This window comes from Asparagus officinalis, chromosome 7, assembly GCF_001876935.1.
Source record: "Asparagus officinalis chromosome 7, Aspof.V1, whole genome shotgun sequence".
In the NCBI taxonomy this organism is placed as follows: domain Eukaryota; kingdom Viridiplantae; phylum Streptophyta; class Magnoliopsida; order Asparagales; family Asparagaceae; genus Asparagus; species Asparagus officinalis.
The window spans coordinates 109,803,450-109,811,899 of NC_033800.1; positions in this window are offsets into that span (position 1 = coordinate 109,803,450).

The window sequence follows — 8,450 nt, forward strand, 5'->3', positions numbered from 1 at the left end:
CTATGCTGATCAAGATTTCATAATTAACTACAGACATATCTCTCTTCTTTAATCGGACTAGCACTACTGCTTGTCAAAGAAGCAAACGAAATTCTCCCAAATAAGTGGTATTTGTTGTTCCGGCGAAAATCTAAAGTCAGTGCCATCCTCAAGTGCTATCCCCTGGTGATATCCTCTACACTAAATATATCTAACTTTGCTTTATTACTAAGTTGACGTTAAGCAATTTTTACATATTTCTTCCATTTATAGGCTACACATGAATCTGGTGTGCCCTGAAGCTATGATGCTCTCAGTGTCTGATGTCTTTCTTATTCTGACAGTGCTAAGCCTCCTGCTCTGTGGCTCAATCAATAGGTGGTTGTGGTGATGATGAAATCATTGGTATTTCCTCTTCAATAGACACGACTGGTACAACTGGTAGTGGAGCTCCAAAAAATGCAATGTGGCTCATTACTCACTTCTCGAGTGTTGCTAGTCTCTACTTATGCAATTGGTGTTACCAAGTCGATCAAATATTGTGAAGCCTGCTGCAGCTTGGGCTTTGCTTGCCCAGCTCTCCGGGTACGAGTTTTATCTCAACAACATCCTCGACCCGACATTTATAATATCAAGACAAGAGCTAAGTAGACAGAGTAAATGACGCAAACATATATACATAACATAATGTATAACATAGTATTCACGCAAATACTTTTCAATCGAAGTAAGGTAGTCATAAAAAATTCGTAATTTTTGAGGTATACGTATTACGTCCTCACTCATTCTAGGATTTCCTAACATACTCTATACATGAATCCTAGGAAACTTTATTTTAGCACCAACACGACACAGGATGATACTAATGATGCTAGAACCAGAGCTCTGATACCAACTGTGACGCCCCTAGGTTCACACAAGGCTGCAGTTCAAGGTGAATCTAAGGATGTCAAACCTGACATGTACCCACATAGTACATTAATATATTTCACCAATCACAATAATATCCTCTAGTGGTATAAAAAAGAAGTGTAGGTAAAAAACAGGCAAAGTAAAGGAAATAAATACAATAGACATAATATAGAAAGACATCTCATATATGAAATCATGTCTCAACTGAACAATCTGTAATACATCTAAAATAAATACGAACTAACTCAATAATGAGCTAACTAGAAACAAAATTAAGAAAAACTTCCTTTACAATATGGAAACAAAACTCTAATGTCTGAATGGAAATATAAAACTATAGTGGAGCCTCTAATGGTAAAATTATACGACGGCGACTATGCTAGAACTCCATCATCCTGCGACTCTCTGAAACTCTGAGCTGCTTGAAAAGAAATTTTAAAATAAAAAGAAAAACAACACGAGCGTCAAAGCACTACAACAAGATCACCTCCATCCGCCACCAGGGAAAGGGCTTTTAGATGGAGTGGAGGCTCTATCTATTAAGCTTAGTCTACCTAGATTATTTCCCCCCTGTATCTAAGTGGAATTAACACTTAGAAACCTACAACACGAGATGTAGTACGTCGAGTAAAATAATCCAAACAAGAAAACCCTCATGTATATACCATATGTCTCAAATTGTAGATATCTAAACATTAATACCGAACTAAGAGTATACAATCTAAATAAAATCAATAATTAGAAATCCACAACATAAGACTGGTACGTCGAGCGAAATAATCTAAACAAGGAAATCCTCATGTATATACCATATGTCTCAAATTGTGAATCGCTAATCATTGATCCCAACTAAGACATAAAGAAATCAATAAAGGAAATAAAGACATTAATATATCACATTTATAATATCCTCCAATATTACTGGGGAGATAGAATAAATACCAAAATATATTTCTGTATACTTTCAAGAGAAAAATATCTCAGACATATATCTAAATGATGAGTCATATCCATAATTGGCATCCACCAATGACTCAGGCTATCAATTAGCTATCTCAGTGCAACCCTTTGCAAGATTCTAAAACTTAGCATCATCATGTGCAACGGACTACCCTGTAGGTATCCAAAATAGTGTACACGACTCATTAGTCTCATTGCGATCTCAGTGCATTACATGAGTGCGGGATGGCCTACCAAATGGTTATCCAAAAAGACGACTCACAAGCCTCATCGCACCCTCGTGCGGACAGACTGCTAGACAAAAGCATCCAAACCCGACTCAATGGCCTGTACCAATAGAATATCGACGCACTACCCCACGTAGTACTGAACTGGGCTCATCAATGATATCCATCCCATGTATGAACTACATAAATCTAGCATATCGACACACTATCTCATATAGTACTGAGCTGGGCTCATTAACGATATCTGACATGTGTATAACTACACCGAATCAAGTGTAATCACTCAACACTTGTCAATTCCCCTTTGGGATACTCATGTGTGTACTATGACACTCTTCATGTATATTCATATCTATACGTGTACTATCATGCGACTCAAACCCCGCAATCTCATCTCGAATCAAAACAACATGATATTCAGGAAAACAGCCTTAGTAGCCGACTCCTTTGCGTAGTAGTCGACTACACTGAGTCCATCCAGATTATGTAAAAACTTAAATCAGTATTAGTAGTTGACTATTTCAAACATTAGTCGACTACTCTACAAACTCACAGTTTCTATTAAACTCAACTGGACATGAGTAGTCGACTACTACACTTAGTAGTCGACTACTTCTGTCAAAACACGCTTTCATACATGCACAAACATTAATTATTTGTCAATTTGGGATATGCAACTTGTTCAAACACAATACTTTTTTTATCATGAAGCATTTAACAACACTTAAACTTTGTTAATTACATTACAGAAATTATCTTGAACGTAATTCACACTCTTAGGTTAATAAAATTAGGTTTAACAATCTAATTAATCAAATCCTTCAATTAACTCACATATTATCAACATAATTTATCAAAACATGATGATTTTATGAATGTGAACAGAGATTAAATTCGTGTGAACATGTTTATATCACCTAGGTATCATAAACCTAGGGTTTAAGCATAATTAACTTGCATGAAAACTCAATTAATTACTAAATTAGGGTTTAAGCATGATTTAAGCATGACTAACAACTTAAAAATGAAATTAAGAGCAACCTAATGGTCATCATCATGTTACTAATATAAATAGCAAGAAAAACCATATAGATCTAACAATGGTTTAAGATTAATCATAAAAATCCTATCTTTTTCACATCGGTTTAAGCCTAAACATGTAAAACATTTATTTAAACATCTTAAATTATTTATTAACTTAGGGTGCAGGTTTGGGTGAAGATGATCTTATCTTATTCTCGCATGCAAGCCTTTGAAACATACAACAAGCAATCTATAAGTGCAAACAACCCGTTCTCCCTTGCCACACGACGATGATCTCGCCCTTGTGTTAGTATTTTGCTTTACAAAACTCACAAGAAATTTATCTAGGGTTTTTGAGGGGAGAGGGTAGCAGCTATGGTTCAGAGATATGACAAAAAAGAGGAATTTTTATGAAAAATACATGTATTTATAAAGGCAAACCTAAAACAAACCCGTTTGACCCAAACCAGGAAATCTAGTCTGATTGGGAAAACCATATTCGGTGTTTTGATTGTAACCATTTCATCCGACCTCAGAATAAGGTTATTTAAGATTTTTTAGAAAGCTGTTGAAGAAGTATACAACTTTTCTCTTTTGAGTTTTTCTAGATTCGAGCTGCATCGGTGTGTAAAATATGTATACTCTTAACTGGTCGTTTTTCAGATTTCATGCTCGTGTATATAGTGCATGATTTCACTCCTATATTCACATATATACATTGAATTAATCTCAAATCAATTTTTAGCATACTAAAACATTAATAAATGTTATTTATCACCAAATAACACATTTATTATTATTTATCACCATATTTTCAAATTTACGGGGTTTTACAATATATGTGTGTGCGTTTTTTGATTCACCCTTAGTGTGATTTGTGTTTTATATGTGATTTGTTCACATAACATAGAGATATAGTTCTTAGGTATGATTTCAATTAACATATGCTACATAGCATTTTGATATGGGGAGCTTTTACCTTATATTTGTTTTATACTCACCTATGCTTATTTGTAGGGAGAGCTTTCGCTCTCTTCATTCTTATTGTTTTCCCTATTTTGATGTTGACAAAAGGAGAGAAATAAGTGAATTGTGAGTATTTTGTTTTTGCATGCATGCGAATTATATATTCATTTTTACATCATGCATGTTTTATATACTATTTGTGTAGATTGTTTGTCATCATCAAAAATGGAGAGATTGTTAGGTCTCATATTTATGAGCCTACTATCTACTCTAGTTTTGATGATTAATAAATAATTTCTAATATCGTGTGTCATGTGTTTGTATTTATTTTGTTAGGTAATCTACACAAATATCTTCAGTTGGAAGTTGGTTGGATTAAGCTTAACAACGACATCTTGGAGGATCTTGGAGGATGGAGGAAATTCGAAGTGAAGCGACGATGAATTCAAGTTAAGTACAAGATCAAGCTTCATCCACAAACAAGACGAGCTCAAATGAAGATTTCTAACTTAGGTATATTGTTTCTACTTTAGGTCTTATACCGTGTGTTATACTTTAAAGCTCAAATATTACACACATACACGTTTTCGTTTTATAGCTTTCAAGTTTAAATAAATATGAAACAAATAGTTATATTTATATACATACATACTAGTTTCATATTTATCATTTTTTGTTTTGGGAAATAATATGTTTAACCGTATAAATATGAAACTAATAGATATACTTATATACATATATTTTATTTCATATTTATCATATTTATCTAGAAAATAATATATTTATAGATTAAAGACTTGTTTACACTATTTTATATCTTTCCTCAAGTCTATTAATTTGTTGAAAAGTGTTTCAAGGCTTGTTTTGAATAATTTCATCAAAAACCAAGTGTTTGACGATTTCGTATTATTGAACAGTTTACAAAATGGGAAAACCATATTCGGTGTTTTGATTGTAACCATTTCATCCGACCTCAGAATAAGGTTATTTAAGATTTTTTAGAAAGCTGTTGAAGAAGTATACAACTTTTCTCTTTTGAGTTTTTCTAGATTCGAGCTGCATCGGTGTGTAAAATATGTATACTCTTAACTGGTCGTTTTTCAGATTTCATGCTCGTGTATATAGTGCATGATTTCACTCCTATATTCACATATATACATTGAATTAATCTCAAATCAATTTTTAGCATACTAAAACATTAATAAATGTTATTTATCACCAAATAACACATTTATTATTATTTATCACCATATTTTCAAATTTACGGGGTTTTACAATATATGTGTGTGCGTTTTTTGATTCACCCTTAGTGTGATTTGTGTTTTATATGTGATTTGTTCACATAACATAGAGATATAGTTCTTAGGTATGATTTCAATTAACATATGCTACATAGCATTTTGATATGGGGAGCTTTTACCTTATATTTGTTTTATACTCACCTATGCTTATTTGTAGGGAGAGCTTTCGCTCTCTTCATTCTTATTGTTTTCCCTATTTTGATGTTGACAAAAGGAGAGAAATAAGTGAATTGTGAGTATTTTGTTTTTGCATGCATGCGAATTATATATTCATTTTTACATCATGCATGTTTTATATACTATTTGTGTAGATTGTTTGTCATCATCAAAAATGGAGAGATTGTTAGGTCTCATATTTATGAGCCTACTATCTACTCTAGTTTTGATGATTAATAAATAATTTCTAATATCGTGTGTCATGTGTTTGTATTTATTTTGTTAGGTAATCTACACAAATATCTTCAGTTGGAAGTTGGTTGGATTAAGCTTAACAACGACATCTTGGAGGATCTTGGAGGATGGAGGAAATTCGAAGTGAAGCGACGATGAATTCAAGTTAAGTACAAGATCAAGCTTCATCCACAAACAAGACGAGCTCAAATGAAGATTTCTAACTTAGGTATATTGTTTCTACTTTAGGTCTTATACCGTGTGTTATACTTTAAAGCTCAAATATTACACACATACACGTTTTCGTTTTATAGCTTTCAAGTTTAAATAAATATGAAACAAATAGTTATATTTATATACATACATACTAGTTTCATATTTATCATTTTTTGTTTTGGGAAATAATATGTTTAACCGTATAAATATGAAACTAATAGATATACTTATATACATATATTTTATTTCATATTTATCATATTTATCTAGAAAATAATATATTTATAGATTAAAGACTTGTTTACACTATTTTATATCTTTCCTCAAGTCTATTAATTTGTTGAAAAGTGTTTCAAGGCTTGTTTTGAATAATTTCATCAAAAACCAAGTGTTTGACGATTTCGTATTATTGAACAGTTTACAAAATAAATAAGTTTTTACAAATGGTAAATGTAATTTGAGAAATTATTTTTCTAAAATATTCTATTACATGTTTATAAACTTTTTTCAAAATTTTATAATTTTTGGAGTTAAATTACTATGTTAAATTAATTTTACAAAATCAAGTATTTCAGTAGTTTTTAGAATCTAGAATATCTATTTTAAAACTGTAATTTCTCACAAATGGTAAGTGATATCTTAGAAACTCTTTCTCTAACATGTATATCTACATGTGTAGAATTGATTTTAAAAAGCCAGCTACACAAAATTTTAGAAACTACCAAAATCTGCCAACGGTCACCTTATCAGTCGACCGATGACATCATCAATCGATTGACGGGTATTTTTCAGCCAACAGCTAGTTTTTTGGTAGGTGTGATTTTTGGGCTATATACACCCCTTTTGCCTTGGTCTTTTCCGGGGGTTTTTAATAAGGTTTGGACTATTTATTGCTGAGTTTTCAAGAGGGTTTAAGTGTGTTTAATGTGAAGAAAGTTTCACAAAGGGAAGGAGATCGATTTTCGGTTTGGGCATTCATCTTCAAACCCTCATCACTCTTTGTTTTAGAGAACTTTTACTAAACTCATCTTCTAGCTATTTATTATTTTTTATTCTCATATTCTTATGCTAGATTAATTTGAATTTAATTCTTGTTCATTGATTGCACACACACCCACTTGAGCTTTAGTACTTCACATATTGTATATTTCAGTTATAATTGGGTTATTAAGAGTGAGCTTATACTTAGTTCTTATCCTTGTATTAGAAAACAAATAAATTTATTTGTTCTGTATTGTTGAGAGAACACATTGTAATACACAGTGACACTTAGAGGAGTGGTTGATGAGAGACAGGGTCAATTTCAAGAGGAGTGGCATCAGTTGTAAATCATAGGGAGAGGTTGTAATTCCGAGCACTTGAGGAAGGTGACACGGGCTATACCAATACTTAGAGAAGTGTATTATATATTGATAATAGTGTGAGATTGTAAACATTGTTTATGAGCGTTAAAACCCGATTGTGTAGTTGATTTGTTGAGATAGTGGAGATTCTCCTTGTGGGTGAGGAGCGAAGACGTAGGTCGTGGGTCGACCACACTCCGTAATCAATTTTTTGTGTTTTTGTTTGCCTTGACATATTATTTGTGCTCATTGTTTATTACAATTCTATATCACCTATATTTCGCCCTTAGTTTAATTCCATATATTTCCATTATAACTTGTATACATCATTTGCTAGGATATTAGTTAATTAGTTTTAATTTGGCATTGTAATCGAATTAGATTAGCAAATATACTATTCACCCCCCTCTAGGATAATTTCAATAAGTCCTCAAAAACCTTGTTCAAATCACAAGTACAAAATATCGTCAAGTTAACACTACACCTCTGATGATAAAATTAACTTATCAACTCTCTTCAATAGAGTGATAAGTCCTCAAAAATCTTGTTCAAACCACATGTCTAAAAATTGTCAAGTTAACATCACACCTCTGATGATAAAATTAACTTATCAACTCTCTCCAAAAGAGTGATAAGTCCTCAAAATCTTGTTCAAATCATAAGTACAAGCAATCTTCAAGTTAACGTTATAACTCTGATGATAAAATCAACTTATCAACTCTCCTCAATAGAGTGATAAGTCAAAAAAAAACTATTCAAATCACAAATACAAAAAATCGTGCTAAGTTAACCTTACACCTCTGGCACCCTAAACTATTTTTGTTGTCTCAAGTTAAAACATAACATAGATAGAGACATGAAAAAAACAAAACATTATCACTTTTTATTCAAAATACCTGAGAGTGATACAAAATTATTGTTTTGTTCTTATCAAAAGAACGATACATGGTTAAGCTTCCAGACCCATCAAGTTAACGGATGCAAGACGGGATTTGATGTTCGAAAGCTTCTTCTCATGAAGTGCGCATGCCATTTTCGCAGCTCGTCTTCTAAGTTCTTCTTCACTTGGCATCGCAACAGCAACCTCCTTCTTGATTTCATCAAGGACTTGTAACTCTTTGCAGTGCTATTCA